Source organism: Mytilus galloprovincialis, chromosome 10 (assembly GCF_965363235.1).
Source record: "Mytilus galloprovincialis chromosome 10, xbMytGall1.hap1.1, whole genome shotgun sequence".
Classification (NCBI taxonomy): Eukaryota; Metazoa; Mollusca; class Bivalvia; order Mytilida; family Mytilidae; genus Mytilus; species Mytilus galloprovincialis.
In genome coordinates this window covers 16,254,225-16,278,109 of record NC_134847.1, presented here as the reverse complement: position 1 = coordinate 16,278,109, position 23,885 = coordinate 16,254,225, and the positions used below count along the sequence as shown (strand labels likewise).

Sequence of the window (23,885 nt, the reverse complement as noted above, 5' to 3'; positions counted from 1 at the left end):
GGTAGAAGTCGTAAACAGGCCTGATCAAGAACTTGGTTGAGCTTGGTCGTGGAAATTTGGACAATCTGGATCATCGAGTTGATCTGATCGGCAGTGTGAACCTAGCTTTAGCCCCAGTCCCACTAGAACACAATCGCACCACGCTCACCGCGATCTAAAATGAAATCAGATCGGGATGAGATCGCAGTATGAGCGGCATGAAAATGTAAATTTTTGTTTCAATCACGTTGCTACTACGTCCTCATAACACTTCTACAACGATCCCGCTACGATTAAAACACGTTCTCACCACGCTTATTCTTCGACCTCACTACGATAATCACGATCTTTCTACGCTCATCACGGCCTCACTACGATCATACCACGATTTATCCGATTGCAACACAATTTTATCACGACCATACTACGATCATATCCCTTTTATACCGCGATCTTACTACGCTCACAGGCTGGGTTTCCCCTGGATCAATTATTACTTTTGCCACCTACTAGTATTTCGTCAAAACAATATATTTTTCGCCAAGTAATATGAAATATATCTTTCGTTTGAAATTTTCCTTTTTTTGACCCCCCCTAAAAAATAAGATACGTTTGCCCAATTGTTGTCTATGATTATCTTATCTTTCATAGTTCACACATTGCCGATTATTGCTCCCGTTTGAGATCGGACAGCGATAAGTCATGAAAAGTGAAAAAGTCGGATTACTATCCTCAATTATCTGGAATGTCCTATCATTGTCTGAACACAGTCGTTTAAGTTCGTAACAGATTCCTACGGGTCGGGAATAGTCAGGATAATTCAGCGAAAAAAACCGACAGTTAAGCTAGGGTCACACATTCATGATTTTTACTGCCGTCCTTGACAGCACTATTCCCGATTAAAATTTGTCAACAGTCTGATCAAGATCCTGGATGGAAATTCAAACTTAAATTAAAATTTGTATAACAAATAATTTAATCACTACAACAATCAGATATTGTGCAGGAAGCGTCGATATTCAACCGTTTCCAAGCGAATTTATCCCGATAATCCCGTTCTCAATTCGCTTCTATTCCAATTTGTACCTTTCGCCTGGTAAAACTCGACCGAGTCTGTCACGACTGCGTCCCGATTCTACCGAATGTAATCCGACAGAGATCAGACAGTGAACCGATGCTTACGGAAGTTATCCGTTCAAAAACTGTCGGCATACTCGGGATGATCAGGTACTGTCGGAACGTAATCCTATCACGGTCCGCTCTATCGCATTGTAAACGGCTTTGTCAGGTCTCAGTCTTATTGTATTCTGTAATTGTCGGGACTCTGACGTGGGTATTATTGACGAATTTCGTATTAATAACGGGACTGTTTCGGAACGGTTTTGGCAAAAACGATTTGCAATCGACAAGATCAGGATGGAATCTGGACTCATTCGGCAGAAAAACAGCAATGAAAAATTTCTCCAGATCATTCCCGTTGCACAGGACACCGACAAGAATACACAGAATATTGTTAGGATTTTGATACGATACAGCAGAATCTGTCACGACATAGGCACGACTGTAACCCGACTACACAAAATTGGCTGAGTTTCCCCGAATTTTACGGGACGCACCTAACTGTCGGGATGCTTCGCCGAACTATTCGGACCCTTCCCGACCCGTAGGAATCTGTTACGAACTTATACGACTGCGTTCATACAATGATAGGACATTCCAAATAATTGAGGATAGTAATCCGAGTTTTTCACTTTTCGTGTCGTATTGCTGTCTGATCTCAAACGGGAGCAATAATCGGCAATGTGTGAACCCCGCATTAGGTGCTACCCGTAATATTCGGTGAAACCAAGCCGATTTTGACTTGTCGGATTACAAGGGTGACTCTGTCGTGACAGATTCTGCTGTATCGAATCAATATCCTAACAATATTCTGTGTTTTCTGGACGGTGTCCTATGGAACGGGAATGATCTGGAGAATTTTTTCAGTGTTGTTTTTCTGCGGATTGAGAACGGGGTTATCGGGACAAATTCGCTACGAAACGGTTGCATATCGACGCTTCCTGAACAATATCTGATTGTTGTCGTGATTATTTTTTTTTTTACAAAATTAGAATTTCCATCAACGATTTACAGGATCTTGATCTGACTTTTGACAAATTTTAAACAGGAATGGTCCTGTCAAGGACGGCAGTAAATCGTGAATGTGTGACCCTAGCTTAAGACTACATTGTAATGAATAAATACTAAACATTTACTTTAAAAAAAAATAAAACTTTAAGGGAGGATAATCCATCATATTTGGAACAACTTCCCTAAAAGAGGGGTTCACTTACTTTTAATAATGATAAAAAAATTTGTCTAGGAACATAACAAAATTCTTAAGACATGTTTTGACGAAATAATACCAGATAAGTGCATAGTGCTTTGGGAAAAATGTCCCATTAATAACGTCAATATGATGCTCCATATAAATTCTGTATCATTCCTGCTTTTTTCATGATACGTAGTGTTTCTCGGAAACAACACAGTCATGCTACCACAATTACCGTAAGGGCAAGGGTAGAGGCAGCGGGAGATCTGATAGTAACGAACCTTAATCAAGAAGATATATGTCGGACCGACTAATCCAACCTGAATCACAACCTATTGCTGGTCCATTATGATCGAATGACGATTATTTAGTGAACGATAGTAAGGATGATACAGATGTGTCAAGAATGATTGAGTTGTTGAAGATAAAGTACAAGAGGTCCAAACTACATACAGACAAACAAAAGCTGGATATCTTTTATAAATTTGTTATGACAATGACAATGAGCATGATGATCGTTGTATGAACGTAAGAACAGCGTACTAGTAATAAGGACGGCACGGGCGTACTAACATCGTAATTTGGCCTTGAACAGCGTGATATAAGCGTGGTATAAACGTGATTTAGTCGTCGTGGAAGCGTGTTTGAGTCGCGGTAAAAACGTGATGGTCGTAGTGAGGTCGTAAAGTCGCTGTGAGATTGTAGCGCAGTCTCTCCGACTATAATTGCACTTTCGCTACGCTGTCGCTACGATGGGACAGAGACCTTTGTGATATCACCACGACCATACTGCGCTCTCAATACGCTTCTACCACGACATGACTTTGCCACGAACCTGTTTAAAGTTGGCCACGCTCATCATGATCATGAAGACCTCACCACGACCGTACTACTACCTTATGGCGATCTGCACGATCACACTACCATCGTAAAAAGTTTCATTTTTTTCGTAGTGCGATCGTGGCCTAGTAAGACTGCGGTATAAATAAATGTGTTTTTGAATCAAACAAAAAATAATAACCCCCTCCCCCTTTTGTAGTTACATAGGTGATCCCCAAGTACAATTTTGTCGTGCGTATTGTAAAATGGTAACAGGCAAACAAAGCACAAAACTTCAGTGTGAGCGCGCTTAAATACTAATAGTTTTGATCATAGATGTTTACGAGGATATATTTTGAGGCCAATGCTTTGAAATGATATAGCAAACAGTTCATTTTAGCTTTTCATAAATAGTTTATTCATACAAAAACAAATAACTTGAAACTAATTCTATACAAAAATACAAATACAATTGACAAAAGAAAAATCAAGGTTCATTGTATAGTATAAAAATTTCTGTTAATAACATAAACGGTACCAATTTTCCTGCACCAGATGCGCATTTCGACAATACATGTCTCTTCAGTGATGCTCGTGGCCAAAATATTTAAAATCCAAAGCTTACATAAAAGAGGAAGAGCTATAATCCAAAAAGTCCAAAAAGTATAGACAAATCCGTGAAAGGAATCAGAGCTTTGCATGAGGGAGATACATTCCTTAATTTATAATAATTTCTAACATTTTGTAACAGCAAATTTAATAACACAAAAATTCACATGACATTAGATTAATGAATTCATGGTAAAGCAATGATGTATTCTTTATATTGAAAATAGGAAAGATAAAAATCGTGATACATGATTGATGTTTTTCTTGTAGTTTGTTTATTTTGTAAGACAAAACATGTGAAATTACATAATATAGTATTGGACACAAAGTATTAAGAGTTAAGTAACACTTGTAAATTTTGGTCCTCAATGCTCTTCAACTTCGTAATTTATTTGGCCTTTTCAACTTTTTTAGTTTCGAGCGTCACTGATGAGTCTTTTGTAGACGAAACGCGCGTCTGGCGTATATACAAAATTTAGTCCTGGTATATATGATGAGTTTATTTGTAAGATCGATCAAAACGAATGATATAATAAGATATAAATATTACAACTGCTTTGTTGATTAAATGCTGCTTCTAACAATTGCCACTTCTGATCCATTTTTATTTATTGTGCAGGGGTTAAGAAACATACAGAGTATTTTTCTATATTTTTTATAATCTAATATTTGAAATATTCAATGCCACCATATTTTGTGGACAATAAGCTCTTTTTTATCTACATTTGTATACATAGTATCTACATAACAACAAGATATTATTTACTGTTATACTGTTGACAAAATCATTAGACACACCTGGCCTAACATGACCTCATTTGCACTGAAAGGCAAGAAGATGTTATAATTTCTAATCCAATCTATAATGGATAGCCAGACGTTTTGTGTGACATTACATTCCCAGAAAATGTGAAAAATATTTCTTATTATTTCTGAACAAAATGTACATAGTTCTGAACTTCAGTTTCCTTAAATTGTCTTGCGTATGTACAAAATTTAGTCCTGGTATCTATGATGAGTTTATTTACATTTCAATTAAAATTTACATTTCAATTAAAAAAAAACCAAACAAAATCAATGTTGGAGTAAGATCAGTTGCTTCCCTTTGTGAATCCAATTTCAATGCACAACCTTATATGAATATAAACAAAACGTTTAAGAGTGTCTTGATATCATTATACCTTGCCCAAGCATCATGACGGTGTAGCTTTTGTCGATTTTTATTGTACTTTAATAATTTTCTATTTTTCAGTTTTGGATCGGTATTTATTTGGCACTTTAATTTTTTTTATTCTAGCGTCAGTGATGAGGTCTGGCGCAAGTACAAAATTTCAGTCTTTGTATCTATGTTGTTTAATAGCTCAACAATATTTGTATGACCAAGGTATGTAGCAATACACAAAGGTGTTTTTTTATACATGCTTACAAAACGCTCAAACTCAAAGATGAACTTTAATCCAACCTGTACAATCTTTCTACGGCCTTCAGCCGTTTCAAATAGAGGACTATCATTTCCTTTGTTAATAATACAAGGGTCAGAGTTATTTTCTAAAAGTACTTTTACAGTTTCAAAATGACCTTGACATGATGCCTCGTGCAGTGGTGTTGTATTGAATTTATTGCAAACGTTTGGATTACAACCGTTTTCTAATAACAACTGTACAACTTTTGCATGACCATTTAATGCAGCTACATAAAGAATGGGTTCTTCACACATATATTTCTGTGATCCTTTATCTGTAATATTGAGATTGCAGTTCTTTTCTATCAACAATTTCACTGTTTCACTATGACCAAACCTTGACGCGATATATACAGGCGTAAGATTGTGTGTTTGAAATATATTTCGGCTAACAAATTCTTCACATAAAATTTCAATGAAAACAGATGCATCGTATAGTATAGCTTCTTCATACATGCTAGTTATATTAGGATCACACTTATAATCTAGTAATATAGTGACAAGTTCCGTATTCCCTAGCAGTGAAGCAACACCGAGTGGCGTTGATTTGTATTCATTATGGCTATTATCGTCAACATCAACATTTGTCTGCTCTAACATTGATTTTACTATCACAGATGCACCATATCTAGAGGCAAAATACAAAATTGTGGATAGCATATACTTAGTGTCGAGCGTGACAGTTTTTTTAGTTGCCGCTATTAAACGAAATGCATCAATGTTGCCATGGTCCAAAGCAATAAACATCGGTGTTTTATTATTTATATCAAGGGCATAAGGATTTGCGTCGTGAGAGATTAATAAAAACGCAATTTCTAAATGATCATTTTGTATAGCCATATGAAGAGGTGACATTTTATTGTAATGAAAATGTATATTAGGATTGCCTTTATATTTGAGTAATAATTTAACAATCTCAATATCTCCATTTTCAGAAGCTATATAGAGAGTAGGTTTATTAAAATCACAGCTATCAGTAGGATCCGCTTTATGAATTAACAATGATTTTACAATTTCAAGATTTCTTTTCTTTACAGCTAAGTACAAGGGAGTCCCGTCCCATCCATGAAAGTTTACGTTTGCACCGTTATCCAGTAAAATGTTAACGACTTCAGAATGTTCATTATTAATAGCTGCACAAAGTGGCGATTCGTTATCCTTGGAATGCGTTAGTGGTCTTCCTATCATACCAATACGAAATCCATCGGTTACTAACATACTAATATTTAAATTAGGGTCAGCTTTATGGAAAAGTAATAATTTAACAACACCAATATAACCTTTTTGGGAAGCTACATATAAAGGAGTGTTTTGCGTTCTCTTCCAAACATCCATACTAGGATCGCTTCCATGTTCAAGTAATAATTTTACTATTTCAGTATAGCCGTTTTCGGAAGCAACAAATAATGGGGATTTTTCTATTCCAGGTGTTACAGAAAATGTAGTACCAGGATCAATGTCATGATTTGATGACAATTTCATAATATTTGTTGCACAACCTTTAATAATTTTAGGGTAAAACCTATCCTCGTCATCGTTATTCAAATCAACATAATCTATCAAAATTTCGACCATTTCGGTAAAGCCAAGTCGAATCATTACAAGAAATAAAGAAGATACAGCACCTTTATCATGTTTATAAAGATTTTCTAATGCACTCTTTATATTTGATTCGCTTTTAATTATTTTAATTAGTTTTCTACGAAAAGAAGAATATTTCATTTGTTTATTATTCAAAACATTTTCTACAAACCCGTCATTTATATCCCTTCTAAGACGATTAAAATAGTCTGGTTCATTTTCTTTTGAAACTTCTACAAAACCTTCGATATGGTCCTCACTAATTTGTTTGGTTTTGTGTGATGAAGTTAGTAGAAACATATCACGTATGATATTTGTATGGGCAAGGTTGAGTAAAACATCGAACTTGTGTTCACCTAAAACCAATACTAAAATTTCATATATCTTGTCATGTATAATTTTGAAATTGCTACACCCTATCTTTTTTACGTAACACCGGTTCAAATCATTTAGTTCGGATTTAACACAGTGAATTGAAAAGTTTTGTTGCAAATGGAAATTATCAGAAATAGTTTCTAAAACTTGATTTAGGCTAGAGGTCCTAGATAACAAAGTCTCGTCTATAGTATTATTGTAAACAGTAAAAAGCATGAGAGTAGCAATTGTTTTTTGGTCATAAGCATTCATTAGATTAGTCAAATCATCTCTTACAACCCTTATCGGATTATTAAAAAAATGACGAACATTACAGGACTTTTGCATTGGATAAACGCTGCAAAGAAGAGGAAAGAAGTCAAAATGCTGAATTGGGGTCTGGAATAAGATTGTTTGTTGCCTAGATTCAAAACCAAACGTAACTTCTAATGATTTCATGTCATCCGTTGTTAAATAAATACTGGCTATATCCTTTCTTTCTTTACAATCCAATTTGAAATCGGATGTCAAATCACATGATTTAAAGAATAGAGGTGACAGGTTTTTGAAAAGACGATTTTGAAATATATGAGTTCTACATGATGATAAAATTTTTACTCTTTGATCTTTTAACATTTTTTGAATTTCTGTTAACTGCCTACCCCAACAATTTACCAGGTTTAAATCAATAGAACACTTCCCACATATATCATCAACAACAAACACTTGTTTACATTCTGGATCATAATATTGTCTAACTTCTTCCGGGCTATATACAGGTAATATATCATAACCCTGATGGTGGTATAATTGAAGAGCCACATAATGAATTGAAGTAGATTTACCGCATCCCGATGATCCCACTGCCATCACAACATTTTGTGTTTCCATCAGCTGAGATATGCGTTTGATAGCCCTTGTTTCTGCTACTTTGTCTTTTTCCCAATCTTCAATAATTTCTCTATTTATTTCTGAATTTTGCAGAAAAATGAGAAATGATGTAAACAGTTTGCTATATTAAAATTTAATAGTTTATCTTCTTAGTTTCATATGAATTTAAATATAACCCATTTATATAGCTGCCATTGTTCTTAAAAGTAGATTTCGTGTAATTGTGCTTCATACAGACTGAGTCGATTGAAAATAATAGCTATACAAATGACCAGAATTGTATATTGTATACAGTATAAAAAGAGAACACTTTTACAGCAATCTTTTTGCTTTGAAGTATATTTTTAATTTTTACCCACCATAAAAAGTCATCAACATACAATTTCAATACAGATTGTTCTTAGCGAGGTGATTTTTTTTAATTATTATTTGTTATTTCCATTTACACTATTTTTATGTTAAATAAACTATTCCTAACTGTTTTTCATAAAAACTGAATGTTCCTAAACTTTGATTATTTCTGCAACAAGTTTTGGAAAAACATTCATATTAAGGAGTTTCAACATACAAATAAGTTTAACTTATCAAATTACCACCTTACGTACATGTTTTCACCAACCCATGTTTTAAGATTATCAACACCATCCTCTTTTTCTGAACAGAATGCTTATCAAATACATATTTATCTTTTTGATCTTCCATACTAAAATATAACTATTATGCCTGCATTTTTCAAACATACACTTATAATTGTCCTTGGTATCGACTGACATTCTAAACTTTACCGTCTCTATTTAAATTGCGTTTAAAGTACCCAACACATCTTACTTACTTTGTAATACTATACAGGTTAACTTTCGATAACATTTTTGTCATTGATTTTGGTGTACTATATAGCTAGTTGATAAATTAGATAAATGAAAAAGTAAAAAAAACTTTCAAATTAAACCAAATGGTAAAAAGTAAAAACACAAAGATAATGAACTACAAGGAAAACAAAACGGAAAGTCCCTAATCAAATGGCTCAATCAAAAGCTCAAACACATCAAACGAAGGGACTGTCATATTCCTGACTTGGTACAGGCATTTTCCCATGAAGAGTGATAAATTGCAATATAAAAGTATGATAATATAGTTAACTTGATCAATGAAAAAATTGAACTAATATGTTTTTCTACATAACACTACTATAAAATGAAAACAGACACATACTTCGCACACCTCTTGGAACAGGATTGCTGGATATTTCTATATTTCTTAGCTCTTTCAAAATCTCCTCATCACTATTGTTCATTCTGCTGACCTTCAAATCAGAACAGGTTTGTAGAAAGCTGGTACCTCCTAGTCTTACAATTGCCTTGTAAAATAAATCAGTTATTGTTATATTCAATTCAATTCAATTCAATTCAATTCAATATTTTATTGGAAAGAGCACAATAGAGGCGTGATCAAAATACAGACAATTATAATATTAAAACAACACATAAATGAAATAAAGATTCATGTAACAAGTCATGAGCCAATTCTATGTATTCAAATACATTATAAACTGATATTATATTGATTATTTCATGAGAAAATAATCTGAAAGTCCAAACGAAGAATATTACATCTCAGTTATTTAAGTTTCTGTACAAAAACTCCCCAATGAAAAGTCGAAGTTCATGATCAGATTCTGTCGATTCTGTCAATTGTGACATCCTCATTATGACTTATCACTTGTATGCTAATTGATAATTGGTTAAACGACGGATGCTGCTATATATTTTTTTTTATCAATTCACTAATACAAATTGTTTCTCATTAAGTCCCGAATCAATGCAGTTGATAATTTTAAAAAGTGTTTACGTAATGGAAAATCTATGATTATTATGGAAAAATTATTCTGGTAACATAAATGTAGCATAACTTTAATTTAGCATATTTTCGCCACCAGAAGGCATTTCGCCTCCAAGTACAAACTATATTTGTTTACGTTTTGGACGCGTGTGCTGACATAAATTGTCAACAAAACACTTTTTAAAGTAAACGTGTTTTTTGTGTTAAAATGTCAGTATCGTTAACTGTCCTTATATTAAAATTGTTTTAATGGCAAACAGACTACAGGAAGTTCCCTATATGTATATATTCAAGGAGTTAAACATTGGATTTCAAATTTAATTATGTCGGTTGATGGGTAGTTGTTTTACACTGCATACATGTTTAAAATACCTGACTTATATCGGTCCAGCACTCCTCAAATTTCTTATCCGATAGTGTACCATCCCAATGATGAACTATCATGTTCCTGTAATGCTTAAGCCTATATAAATCAGCTCCTTCACTTGTATCTGAAGCAACTGGCAATACATCTCCTACTGATATTTCTGTTAGGTTTCGTATTAAACAAATCATTAATGTCAAATCAAACGATATTGAACAAGCTTTGCCTGCAATAGAAATTGAAAACGACATTAGTTAATATTGAATATTGGTTCTACTAGAGATTTCCAATAAAAATACTTTACTCGACATAACCGACCTAACTCAACGTATTTCGTCCTATTGCATTGAAGCATGACAGATGGGAGCATACACTGCATGCATGTTTTGCTCTAAGAACAGGCATTGTTTGCTTGAATATACTTTAAGTAAAAATCAACCCCAATTAATGTTTTAATCTTTAAATATTTTTTCATTAAACTTTGAATGATTTTATTGACAAATATTATAATGGAATAAGTAAGTTAACAACTTGTAATCAAATACACTCATCATTTCTTCTCATTTTACTTGACCCATATCTTAGTTCTTCTTTAATTATGAAATTTCAAAACTACCAAGACAAAATTTAGAATGAAAATATTAAAATAATGAATTCCGAAGCGAGAAGGTTGTCTTTTGTTTTGGTTTTTACAATTTTTAACGTTTAAAGTAGATTTCAACACACCCGAATGTAAAAGGTGTACTCGACTATTTTGAAAAAAAATTATTTGATGATCTTTGATGTGGGCAGAAATTCATATCATTGATATATTTATCAAATAGTAGTTTTTCGACTTTACCTATACTAATGTACGGGACGAGGAGTTTGTCCATGTATACCTAAACGTGCATTCGAGGATACAGCGTAATCCCCCTTCAATCGCTTAATAACTTTGAAAATCTCATGTTTTCCACAATATCTATACAAATGTTTAGCGTATAATCGTCCAGGAGTGTGGAAATATTTGCTGTGGGCACTTGTCCCTGGGCAAGTAAAACTGTAAAGTTCACTTGTCCGGAAAAAAAGTTACTTGCCCTGATGGTCCCAATAAATATTGAAGTATTTCATTGTAGTTAATATATGATTCTTAGCACTGTTACAACTGCATCACAAACAAGTGAAATCCATTTGTTTATTATGTGTAAAAATTAAGTAAAGTAGGTCAACATCTATCATCTATGGGACAAAAACCTTCATGACCTTACAGCAAACCAACCAATGAAATAACATGTAAAGGTAATTTTTGCAGCAGTTTTGGAATAAAAATTGTAGCCAGTAGGTACATATAATGATATACAAGTTTAGAGGACAGTGAGTGAAGAAATGGAAATTAAATAATGGATAAACTATTGACTTTTTTGTTGTTTCTCTCAACTGATCAACACACTTGTTTTTGTTTGTGTTTTTTTTTATAATTGTATTGATGGGCAATTAAACCGTCCCTTCCATTTACCACTCTGACAACAAATAATGTTGACCTTTGATCTATAAATATAAAGACAAAAAAAATATTTATTTTCCGAATTTCCATCCTAGATAGCCAGGTGCAATCTGATATTCACGATGTCTGAAATTCTCGCTTCCGTATTTTTTTTAATACTCCTTATCCTCCATTTGCGTTTTAAGGTTTTTACTCGACTCATTACTCTTTTTGTCTTGCTTGCCCGTTGTTTTATAAAGTATTTATCAATCTCAATCTCTATACAAAATCATATAAAATGACACTTCCGGTACATGATGGATAAAACCTAATCGACCATCCAGTGTCAATGGACAAAACCAATGCAATGTTACACAACTCGGGTTCGCATACTTATTTTTATTTATTTTGTTAATCTATCTATTTTCGGTATTATGTAATATTTATCGTCATGAACCATTGGTTTCTTTTACATAAATTGAACATCTTTATATATTTTGAACATGTTGAAATTAGTTCTATATTTCTGTTGGAATTGAACTTTGTCTTTTATATTATTTTACTTGTCCACGGGCAACCCAGACAAAAATAATTACTTGTCCGGTTGTTCAAAAGTACGAGTCGGGCGAGTCGGGCATAGCATTTCCACACCCCTGGTCGTCCATATTATTTTCGCATTGCTCCGCTCGTCAGTATAAATTCAATTCTAATATGACGTGCTTCTTTCGCTTTGTAAACAACATTGTGTGAAAATTATCGATATATCTATACTCAGCGCAGACTCAGAAATATACATAATAATGTATGTTACAATATACCTCCCACGTAAATCCACATGTATTTGAACCTACTTTGCAAACGCTTTGCCAATTTTATTGTATTAGAAATTGTAATAAAACAAAAGAGAAAAGAACTTTTATTCTTAATCGGATGCATAATAAAAAGAATTAATATATTGCAACTAGTTTTGTTTATTTTCTAAATATAGTAACACAGCTATATTTTGTGCAATGTCAATTTTATCATGGAACACTTTCTCTAAAATCAGGGATTCATTAAGGGATGAAAACAAGCTTGATATTTATGTTGCGATTTTAAAAGCTATCAATATACTAATTTAAGTTGCAGTATAAACACAATATTTAGTCAATGTCACAAAAATATAAACTTTTTTGTAACCATCGAAGTTCGTATAATATTGTATTAAAATGGAATTCTGAGGAAGGTTTTGTTTTGTTTTGTTTTCTATTCTATTGCATTTGATTTCAGCGAGTCAACATGGCAGCTCCTTCGTTACGAAATGTCAATTTTGGATTTGACGGTAGCTTACGAGAAAATATGTAAATTAAAAATCGGAAATATTGGGTTTGAGAATTAAACATATTTTTCCAGCGGTTATTAACGAAATAATCAATGCAAGCTAAAGATTTATGAGAATATTTGAACTTTATCTAACAAGGAGTAAAAAAGGACAGCTTCACATACGGCATACCCACTCTCGCTTAAGTATTTGAATGAACTTATTTGTCCTATTAGAATCGAAATAATTCATGGAAGCCATAGATTTGTTGGAAAATTACACATGGCCTGGGCCGTGATATTCGTTAATTTTACCCCTCACTAACGCTCAGGATAAAATTCGAATATCACGGCCCAGGCCATGTGTAAATTTCCAACAAATCTATGGCTTACATGAATTATTTCTTAATTATCGGGAACTACACCCTATTTTAAATATCTTCGATCCGGGCATGAGTCAAAAATTGTATTGCACGAAAAAAACAATGATTGTCGTTCTACTTTGATAAATAAAACTATTTAAAAACAACAATGTCTGATCATTCTGCATCTCGCATGACACTTAAAAGTTTAAGACTATATACCGAAATTTTTGCGTGATTTAGTAGCTCACTGAACACAGAAATGTGATACTGACGTGTTAGCTAATGAAATTAAATAAACTACGTATAATCTGCTGTACAGTTTGACCACTTATGGTCCTACAGACACTCTGTGCTTTTGTCTATGAATTTTTTTATACTTTATTTGTGATATGTACAAAAACAAGGTGTTGTATGATTGCCAATGAGACAACTCTTCACAAGAGACCAAATGACACAGAAATTTTAACAACTATAGGCCACCGTACGGCTTTTAACAATGAGCAAAGCCCATGCAGCATAGTCAGCTATAAGAGGCCACAAATTACAAATGTAAAACAACTAAAATGAGAAAACAAATAGCCAAATTGATTTACAAAAAAATTAACGAAAACACAACAACAAACTGAATAAAGCACTGAATCATAGGCTCCTGACTAGGGACATGCACATCCATACTAGGATAATGGTGTAACAGTACGACATAATTGATCAATATTATAAACTGGATAATTATTCTTTACTTATTAGTTGTAGTTGTATTTAAGATAGTGTTCAGCAACTGTGGATACTATTAGATCAGTACATGGAGTTTATTTGGAAATAAAAAATAAAAATAAAAACTATAAATTGCTGTTTTTATGCTTAATTTGTTTCAGTCTCACGAGTCAATCCCTTTCTTACCGGTTTAATTGTGACATGAACATTTGATAAACATAATTATATGATCCCTATTGGCTTTTTAACTTGGATATTTATAAAAACCATGTAGCATAAAGATGCATGCGTAAAATAAGTTCTCGACATAAATTGGCTAAAATATCGGATAAGAATTCAGCCTCAAGTTAAAATACTTACGACGAAGAAGCCTCAAGCTATATATTATACATGTACTTACGACGGAGATTTAGCCTAAAGCTATAGAATTATAATGATGTTGCTACTGATGTATACATGTCTTATATCCAGCGACAATTATTACATACCGGTATGTATTTGGGATGATGAACTGATAATGATAAATGCATAAACCTTTTTAGCTCACCTGGCCCAAAGGGCCAAGTGAGCTTTTCCCATCACTTTGCGTCCGTCGTCCGTCGTCCGTCGTCGTCCGTCGTCCGTCGTCGTCCGTCGTCGTCCGTCGTCGTTGTTAACTTTTACAAAAATCTTCTTTTCTGAAACTACTGGGCCAAATAAAACCAAACGGTGACCCGGCCAACCAACCAAGATGGCCGCCATGGCTAAAAATAGAACATAGGGGTAAAATGCAGTTTTTGGCTTATTACTCAAAAACCAAAGCATTTAGAGCAAATCTGACGGGGTAAAACTGTTTATCAGATCAAGATCTATCTGCCCTGAAATTTTTAGATGAATCGGACATTCCGTTGTTGGGTTGCTGCCTCTGAATTGATAATTTTAAGGACATTTTGCTGTTTTTGGTTATTATCTTGAATATTATTTATAGATAGAGATAAACTGTAAACTGCAATAATGTTTAGCAAAGTAAGATTTACAAATAAGTCAATGTGACCGAAATGGTCAGTTGACCCCTTTAGGAGTTATTGCCCTTTATTGTCAATTTTTAACCATTTTTCGTAAATCTTGGTTATCATTTACAAAATTCTTCTTCTCAGTAACTACTAAGCCAAATTAATCCAAACTTGGCCACAATCATCTTTGGGGTATTAAGTTTGAAAAATGTGTCCGGTGACCTGGCCATCAAATCACGATGGCCGCCACAGCTAAAAATAGAACATAGGGGTAAAATGCAGTTTTTGGCTTATAACTAAAAAAGCAAAGCATTTAGAGCAGATCTGACATGAGGTAAAATTGTTTATCAGGTCAAGATCTATCTGTCCTGAAATTTTCAGATGAATCAGACAACCCTGAAATTTTGCTTATTTTGGTTATTATCTGGAATATTATTATAGATAGAGATAAACTGTAAACAGCAATTATGTTCAACAAAGTAAGATTTACAAATAAGTCAAATTACCGAATGACCCCCTAAGGAGTTATTGTCCTTTATAGTCAATTTTTAACAATTTTCATAAAATTTGTAAATTTTTACTAACATTTTCCACTGAAACTAATGGGCCAAGTTCATTATAGATAGAGATAATTGTAAGCAGCAAGACTGTTTAGTAAAGTAAGATGTACAAACACATCACCATCACCAAAACACAATTTTGTCATGAATCCATCTGCTTCCTTTGTTTAATATTCACATAGACCAAGGTGAGCGACACAGGCTCTTTATACATGCTCAACACTTAGAGTCCTATTTTCATATGTTAGGAAACAAGAGAGCGTAACCACTATTATGACACACGTGTCTTTCTACGAGTGAAATAATACCTGCTCTTATACTCGTGAATGCATCATGCTTGGTAGAGAAGCCAAAAAATACAGTCTAATAGTCATCAGGGGGTCCAACAAAATAATTGAACCCGTATTCGGTTCGGGGACAGCCTGCTACCAGTCTATCTCATATACAAGTATATAATTATGAATATAAAATGTTTTTTTCAGTCGTGAAACACCTTCACTGGTGATCCTGTCCATGGATCTATCGCATAGTTGTCACTCTTTATATATGTACCTCCAAAGCGAGACAAAAATTGAAACTTAAAATGTTCGCTAACTCAAAGTAAGAGTAAAAGAAAATTCCCGTAAAGACTGATGTAAATTGGCATTCTCATCCGCTTTTAATCGGAGATACTTGGGGACCGGATATTTTTATTCAATTGCTATGTACTATAAATCGATAGTTTACTATCCACAGAGGCCAATGTTTATATTCAGATTATAAGTCATCAGTTGCTAATCAAGTACACCTTCCAAATTACAATCTATAAATCGAATTGGTGTACACGTTTATTAACAAACATTATTATCAATCACCAGATTCTTTTTTTTAATGTTCGTTGACTTTTTTTTTTTGCATTTGAAAAAAAGTGTATGTCAACTATTAAAATTACAAGACCTGTATTAATTTTTTTTTTTAAATATACACTTCACGTTGACGTACGTTTTCCCTGTAGAAAAACAAACTGGAGATTGTAAATTAAGGAGATTAACTGCAGAAGAGGAGAACGTTTGAAATGCTGCTTAATAAAGCATGATGCAATCCCAGTTAATAACTGGAACAGAGACACATTCTGATTCACACTTTGAGTTCATTTTTTCTAAAATCGCTAAAATTTTTTTATCTGTTAATAAATACCCTCGGACATTATATATCATAAAACATGAAAAAAAGAAAAAAAGAAGGGACAATAATCTAATAACGACAAACAAAAGCAATTCAATATCAAATACTAAAATGTTCATTAAATTTTGCAAAGTATATCGGAAAAACAAAGTCATACCATGAAAGACAACACAAATGAATCGTATGATAGGTAAAGGTACGTATCTATACGGGGTCTTATGTCAGTGAAGTTTAGGCGGGAATCTCAATAATCACGTGATATATAAAAATCATGATTTCTTTCGTTTTTCATCATCTTAGAAATATTTGATATTGATAAAATTTAGTATGAATGGGTTTCATAGTTTAGGAATACGTAGTTAAAACTTGAGTAACGCATTTAACAAAATTAATGGGTTAGCAATAACCGGTCCCAGTTAGGTACGTATGTCATTTTATTGGAAATCCTATTAGAATATTGTGGACATAAGATTTTCTCTGCTAGAATATTTATCAACAAAACCCATCTTGAAAATGACGTACCTCTGTCAGAAGGACGACCCAGAACGTACTTACGGAAAGAAGACGTAGATACCAATTTGACATTTAGGTAAAAGGAAAACTCATTAAATTAAAAACCAATTGTTCAGAGAACAATTGAAGGTCTTTCCACATGAAAGAAATTTTGAAAAGAAGCTAGTTTCTCAAGCTGATACATTTTGTACTATAACTAATAGTTTTGATATGCTTTAAAGTGAACTAAAGGAGATAATGTGCTACTTCCGGTCTCAAATGATAGCTTACTTCACTCTGATTCCAAAAATATATAGTTTGTATATACTTGTTAGTGTACAACGTAAGATAATTGGCTACTTCCGGTTATCGCAAGTTATTTCTAGTCTTGAAGGATACGTTTATGTATCTTTATTACAAAATATATGGATTCCGAGTACTTTTACATAAAAAAAGTGCAAAAATATGTACTTCCGGTTTTCTCAAGGTCACTTCCGGTTGTTTTTTTTCAAGGTCATATGTCACCTAACCTTTTGTACAAGGTCATGTGGCTTTATAATGAACTTAGTTGAAGTTATAATCAAATAACCTTATATTAAGACAGTTCAGGGGCACTAACTCCTATAAGATGCCATTTAATTGTATCAGACCAAATGTAACATATCTTCATTACAATAAAGCAAACATTTTGCACTTGTTCTTTAATGTATATCTTTAAAAGTGTCGGAGAAAATCTCAAAACAAGGAAAAGTCAAAATTTAGAACTTGACCTTGACATTTGACCTTGACCTCATTTTCTAAGTTAGGACCTAGGGACCTCAAATAAAAACATTCCAGGGTTATATGGTTAATAGTTGATGAGTTGAAAACATATACCGACAAATTTATTTTGTAAAGGTAGATAACTCCTATAAAATTTCATCGAATCGCATCCAAATTAGCCAAAAATTCCTGAGGATGTAACGAACAATTTGTAAAAAGAATTTTGTTGATATCTTTTTTTGTTACGAAGGAGATGCACTCTGATGATAAACAGTGAATAGGGAGATAACTCTTACAAAGCAAATGGTTCGCCTAAGCAGGGTGAAATTTAAAAGTGCATAAACTATACGATACCATATGAGAAATATCTAAGCGACATATTGCGAAACAAACATTTATCGCAAGAACAAAATTTGACGGAAGAAAAAAAAAATAAATATAAATCAATTGCTTTTAAAAAGCAATTGGAGGCGGTCTTTCCCCCTTTGAAATTGATTGAATGGGGGGGGGGGGGGTGTTTGTTTGTTTGTTTGTTTGTTTCTGTATGGGGTCTATATCATTTTTACCGGAGAAGTTTCATGTTTAGTTTGGAAAGTTTTTATTTTATTTCAGGTACAGCGCGCGCGCCAGATTGAGGAGACATCACGTGACTTGGGTTTATAATAACGAAAACTTAGTCTTTTTATTTCTCTTTAGGTGGGGACGTTGTACAGACAACATGTATAGAGACAGAATGTACACAATGTAATTTCTTTTGTCATTGTAGGAAATTGACATTTTGATCACAGTTCACCAGCAGTGCATGTTTTGGATTTAATCGATCCGGTGTAACTTTAATACACATTTAAGGATTATTTTCTGATAATGTACATTTTTCAGCACCTGTTTGTAACACAGATTAGTATTTCAATCTCGGAGCGGACATTTTATTGTAGGTTTTTACTGAGATTTACGGACCTAGCAAGCGATTTTTACAGCATTGCCATTTCTTTTCTCTAGGAAAAGTCTTGAGAGATATCTGCACCAAGTTTTTTTATGAACCTTTAGTACATGTATGCCCCGCTGCCTGCAAATTTTCAGGTCGATTGGACTTGTAGTTTCAGAGCAAATGTGGATTTTTTTTTTCTTGAAACAAGCGAAAAAACCCAAATGAGAACTTGGACCCCGTATTAAACACGCATAACGGAAGCATACATACAATGATAGATTGATTGGTTGGTTGGTTGGTTGGTTGATTGATTGATTGATTGATTGATTGATTGGGTAATTGGTTGGTTGATTAAACACGTTGGATAGGGTCAAATTGAACAGCGAAAAAGAAACAAAAAAGATCTTGATTAAACACATGAGACAGAAAATTGCATGCACTGATTGATTGATTGATTGATTGATTGATTGGTTGGTTGGTTGGTTGATTGGTTGATTGATTGATTGATTGATTGACTGATTAAACACGTTAGATAGGGCAATTGAAACAGCGAAAAAGAAACAAAAAATATCTTGATTAAACACATGAGACAGAAACATTCATGCACTGATTGATTGATTGATTGGTTGGTTGGTTGGTTTGTTGGTTGGTTAAACACGTTGATTGGTTGATTAAACATGTTGGTTGGTTGGTTAAACAAGAAGGAAAAAGAAGCAAATGAGATCTTGGACTCCATATTAAACACATGAGACGGAAACATGCACTGATTGATTGATTGATTGATTGATTGATTGATTGATTGATTGATTGATTGATTGGTTGGTTGGTTGGTTGGTTGGAATTCAAACACACATAAAACTCTTTAAATAGTGCCAAAATCACATAATTTGCCTCTTAGTACATGACCTTGACCTTTGATCTTTCGACCCTCGTCAAGGTCATTGCTCCACAATGTCATTGCAAAAGACCCTATGGGTCAAGGACCTTTTGTTTAAGAGTTTTGCCTAATAATGGCTTTTTATAAACCATAAATGGGGGTTATGTCCCTTACATAATGGTAAAACCAATACAGTCATAACGTAACAAAGTTGCCCTTTGAAGTACCAAGCATTTTTCACTACTTAAATTTTCTGTATCTATAACCATTCCAAAGTTATAGGGAAATCAAAAACAAATAAAAATCTAAAATACGACCTTGACCTTTGACCTTGACCTAATTTTCATTTTTTTGGACCAAGGACCTCAAATCAAAAGATCCTAGGTCTCTATCACTTATGGTGTTCCAGTTGAAAATACATTTCAAAATTTCAAATACAAAAAGGGAAATAACTCTCATATGGACCGTTCATATTGCTTCGGTCGAAATTGGATAAATCAGGCGAAGGATATAACGAGCAATTTTATTAAATAAATTTGTCGTAATCTTTTACGGTTGCGAAGGAGTTGTGATCACAAGGAAAACAGTGTTTGGGGAGATAACTCCTACAAAGAAAAGTATTCGGTTACGCAGGGTAAATTTCAAAAGCGCATAAACTGTTCGATATCATATACCAAATATCTAAGCGACATATTGCAAAACAAATGTTTATCGCAAGAACAAAATTTGGCGGAAGAAAAAAAAAATAAATTAAAAACCAATTGTTCAGAGAACAATTGAAAGTCTTTCCACGCCAAAGAAATTATGATAAGAAGGTAGTTTCTTCATACTGAGGCGATAAATGATGGTTTAATTATCTTTTTGAGTGATATATAAGGGAGATAATATGCTATTTCCGGTGAAATAAATGTCACATCCGGTCTCATATGATAGCTTCTTTCACACTGATTCCAAAAATATATAGTTTCTATATACTTTTGTATATAGAATGGGAGATAATTGGCCACTTCCGGTTTGTTGGAAGTCATTTTTAGTCTTCAGTAATCTGTTCATGTATCTATATGACAAAATATATGGATTCTGAGTACTTTTATGTGAAAAAATTGCAAAAAAAGCTACTTCCGGTTTTCTAAAGGTCACTTCCGGTAGCCATTTTTCAAGGTCATTTGTCATTTAACCTTTTGTATAAGGTCAAATGTCTTTATTATGAACTTAATTGAAGTTATAATCAAATAACCTCATATCAAGACATTCCAGGGGCACCAACTCCTATAAGATGCCATTTAATTGTATAAGACTAAATGTAGCATATCTTCATTACAATAAAGCAGACATTTTGCACTTGTTCTTTTATATGTATCTCTCAAAGTGTCAGAGAAAATGCAAAAACAAGCAAAAGTCACTATTGAGAACTTGACCTTGACCTTTGACCTTGACCTAATTTTCTAAGTTAGGACCCAGGGGACTCAAATAAAAACATTCCAGGGTTATACGGTTAACGGTTTATGAGTTAAAAAAACATACGAACAAATTTATTCCGTAAAGGTAGATAACTCGTATAAAATTTCATCGAATCGCTTCGATCCAAATACGCCAAAAATTACTGAGGATGTAACGAACAATTTGTAAAAAGAATTTTGTCGATGTCTTTTTTTGTTGCGAAGGAGATGCACACAGATGACAAACAGTGAATAGGGAGATAACTCTTACAAAGAAAATGGTTCGGCTTAGCAGGGTAAAATTTAAAAGCGCATAAACTATACGATACCATATTAGAAATATCTAAGTGACATATTGCGAAACAAACATTTATCGCAAGAACAAAATTTGGCAAAAAAAAAAAATAATAATCAGAAGAAAAACAATAAGTTTTTCCACAGAAAAGTGGAAAGACTTAATAATCAGAAGAAAAACAATAGTTCTTTCCACAGAAAAGTGGAAAGACCTAATTAAAAACCAATTGTTCAGAGAACAATTGAAAGTCTTTCCACATCAAAGAAATTTGGATAAGAAGGTAGTTTCTTCATACTGATTCGATGTATAATGGTTTAATTATATTTTTGAGTGATATAAGGGAAATAATATGCTACCTCCGGTGAAATGAATGTCACTTCCGGTCTCATATGATAGCTTCTTTCACACTGATTCCAAAAATATATAGTTTCTATATACTTTTGTATGTAGAATGGGAGATAATTGGCCACTTCCGGTTTGTTGGAAGTCATTTTTAGTCTTCAGTAATCAGTTTATGTATCCATATGACAAAATATATGGAAAAAATTGCAAAAAAAGATACTTCCGGTTTTCTCAAGGTCACTTCCGGTAGCCATTTTTCAAGGTCATTTGTCACTTAACCTTTTGTATAAGGTCAAATGTCTTTATAATGAACTAAATTAAAGTTATAATCAAATAACCTCATATCAAGACATTTCAGGGGCACCAACTCCTATAAGATGCCATTAAATTGTATAAGACTAAATGTAGCATATCTTCATTACAATAAAGCTGACATTTTGCACTTGTTCTTTAATATGTATCTTTCAAAGTGTCAGAAAAAATGCAAAAACAAGCAAAAGTCACAATTGAGAACTTGACCTTGACCTTTGACCTCGACCTCATTTTCTAAGTTAGGACCTAGGGGACTCAAATAAAAACATTCCAGGGTTATATGGTTAACTGTTTATGGGTTAAATACACATACCGACAAATTTATTTTGTAAAGGTAGATAACTCCTATAAAATTTCATCGAATCGCTTCGATCCAAATACGCTAAAAATTACTGAGGATGTAACGAACAATTTGTAAAAAGAATTTTGTCGCTATCTTGTTTTGTTACGAAGGAGATGCACACAGAGTGTAAACAGTGAAAAGGGAGATAACTCTTACATAGAAAATGGTTCGCCTTAGCAGGGTGAAATTTAAAAGCGCATAAACTATACGATACCATATGAGAAATATCTAAGCGACATATTGCGAAACAAACATTTTGCGCAAGAACAAAATTTGGCGGAAGAAAAAAAAAAAATAATAATAATAATAATAATAATAATTAAAAACCAATTGTTCAGAGAACAATTGAAAGTCTTTCCACACCAAAGAAATTTTGATAAGAAGATAGTTTCTTCATACTGATGAGATAAATAATGGTTTAATTATGTTTTGAGCGATAAAAGGGCGATTATATGCTACTTCCGGTGAAAAAAATGTCACTTCCGGTCTCATATGATAGCTTATTTCACACTCATTCCAAAAATATATAGTTTGTATATACTATTGTATGTAGAAGGGGAAATAATTGGCCACTTCCGGTTTGTTGGAAGTCATTTTTAGTCTTCAGTAATCAGTTTATGTATCTATACGACAAAATATATTGAATCTGAGTACTTTTATATGAAAAAATTGCAAAAAAGGCTACTTCCGGTTTTCTCAAGGTCACTTCCGGTAGTCATTTTTCAAGGTCATTTGTCACCTAACCTTTTGTACAAGGTCAAATGCCTTTATAATGAACTTAGTTAAAGTTATAATCAAATAACCTCATATCAAGACATTTCAGGGGCACCAACTCCTACAAGATGCCATTGAATTGTATAAGACTAAATGTAGCATATCTTCATAACAATATAGCAGACATTTTGCATTTGTTCTTTTATATTTATCTTTCAAAGTGTCGAAGAAAATGCAAAAACAAGCAAAAGTCACAATTGAGAACTTGACCTTGACCTTTGACCTTGACCTCATTTCTAAGTAAGGACCTAGGGGGTCTCAAATAAAAACATTGCAGGGTTATAAGGTTAAGTGTTTATGAGTTAAAAAAACATATCGACAAATTTATTTTGTAAAGGTAGATAACTCCTATAAAATTTCATCGAATCGCCTCGATCCAAATTAGCCAAAAATTCATGAGGATGTAACGAGCAATTTGTAAAAGGAATTTTGTCGCTATCTTTTTTTGTTACGAAGGAGATGCACACAGATGATAAACAGTGAATAGGGAGATAACTCTTACAAAGAAAATGGTTCGCCTTAGCAGGGTGAAATTTAAAAGCGCATAAACTATACG

General features: G+C 33.3%; 1 long non-coding RNA gene across 1 annotated transcript in view; it reads right to left on the bottom strand.

Annotated features, from left to right (window-relative positions):
• Positions 1-3,511: 3,511 nt before the first annotated feature.
• LOC143049920 (uncharacterized) overlaps positions 3,512-23,885 on the bottom strand; it is a 28,723-nt gene continuing 8,349 nt past the window's right edge. The window contains exons 2-4 of the long non-coding RNA XR_012970362.1: positions 10,218-10,435; positions 9,219-9,363; positions 3,512-8,086 (exon numbers count right to left, since the gene is read on the bottom strand). This is a non-coding gene — a long non-coding RNA (uncharacterized LOC143049920). The remainder of the gene's footprint in view (positions 8,087-9,218; positions 9,364-10,217; positions 10,436-23,885) is intronic.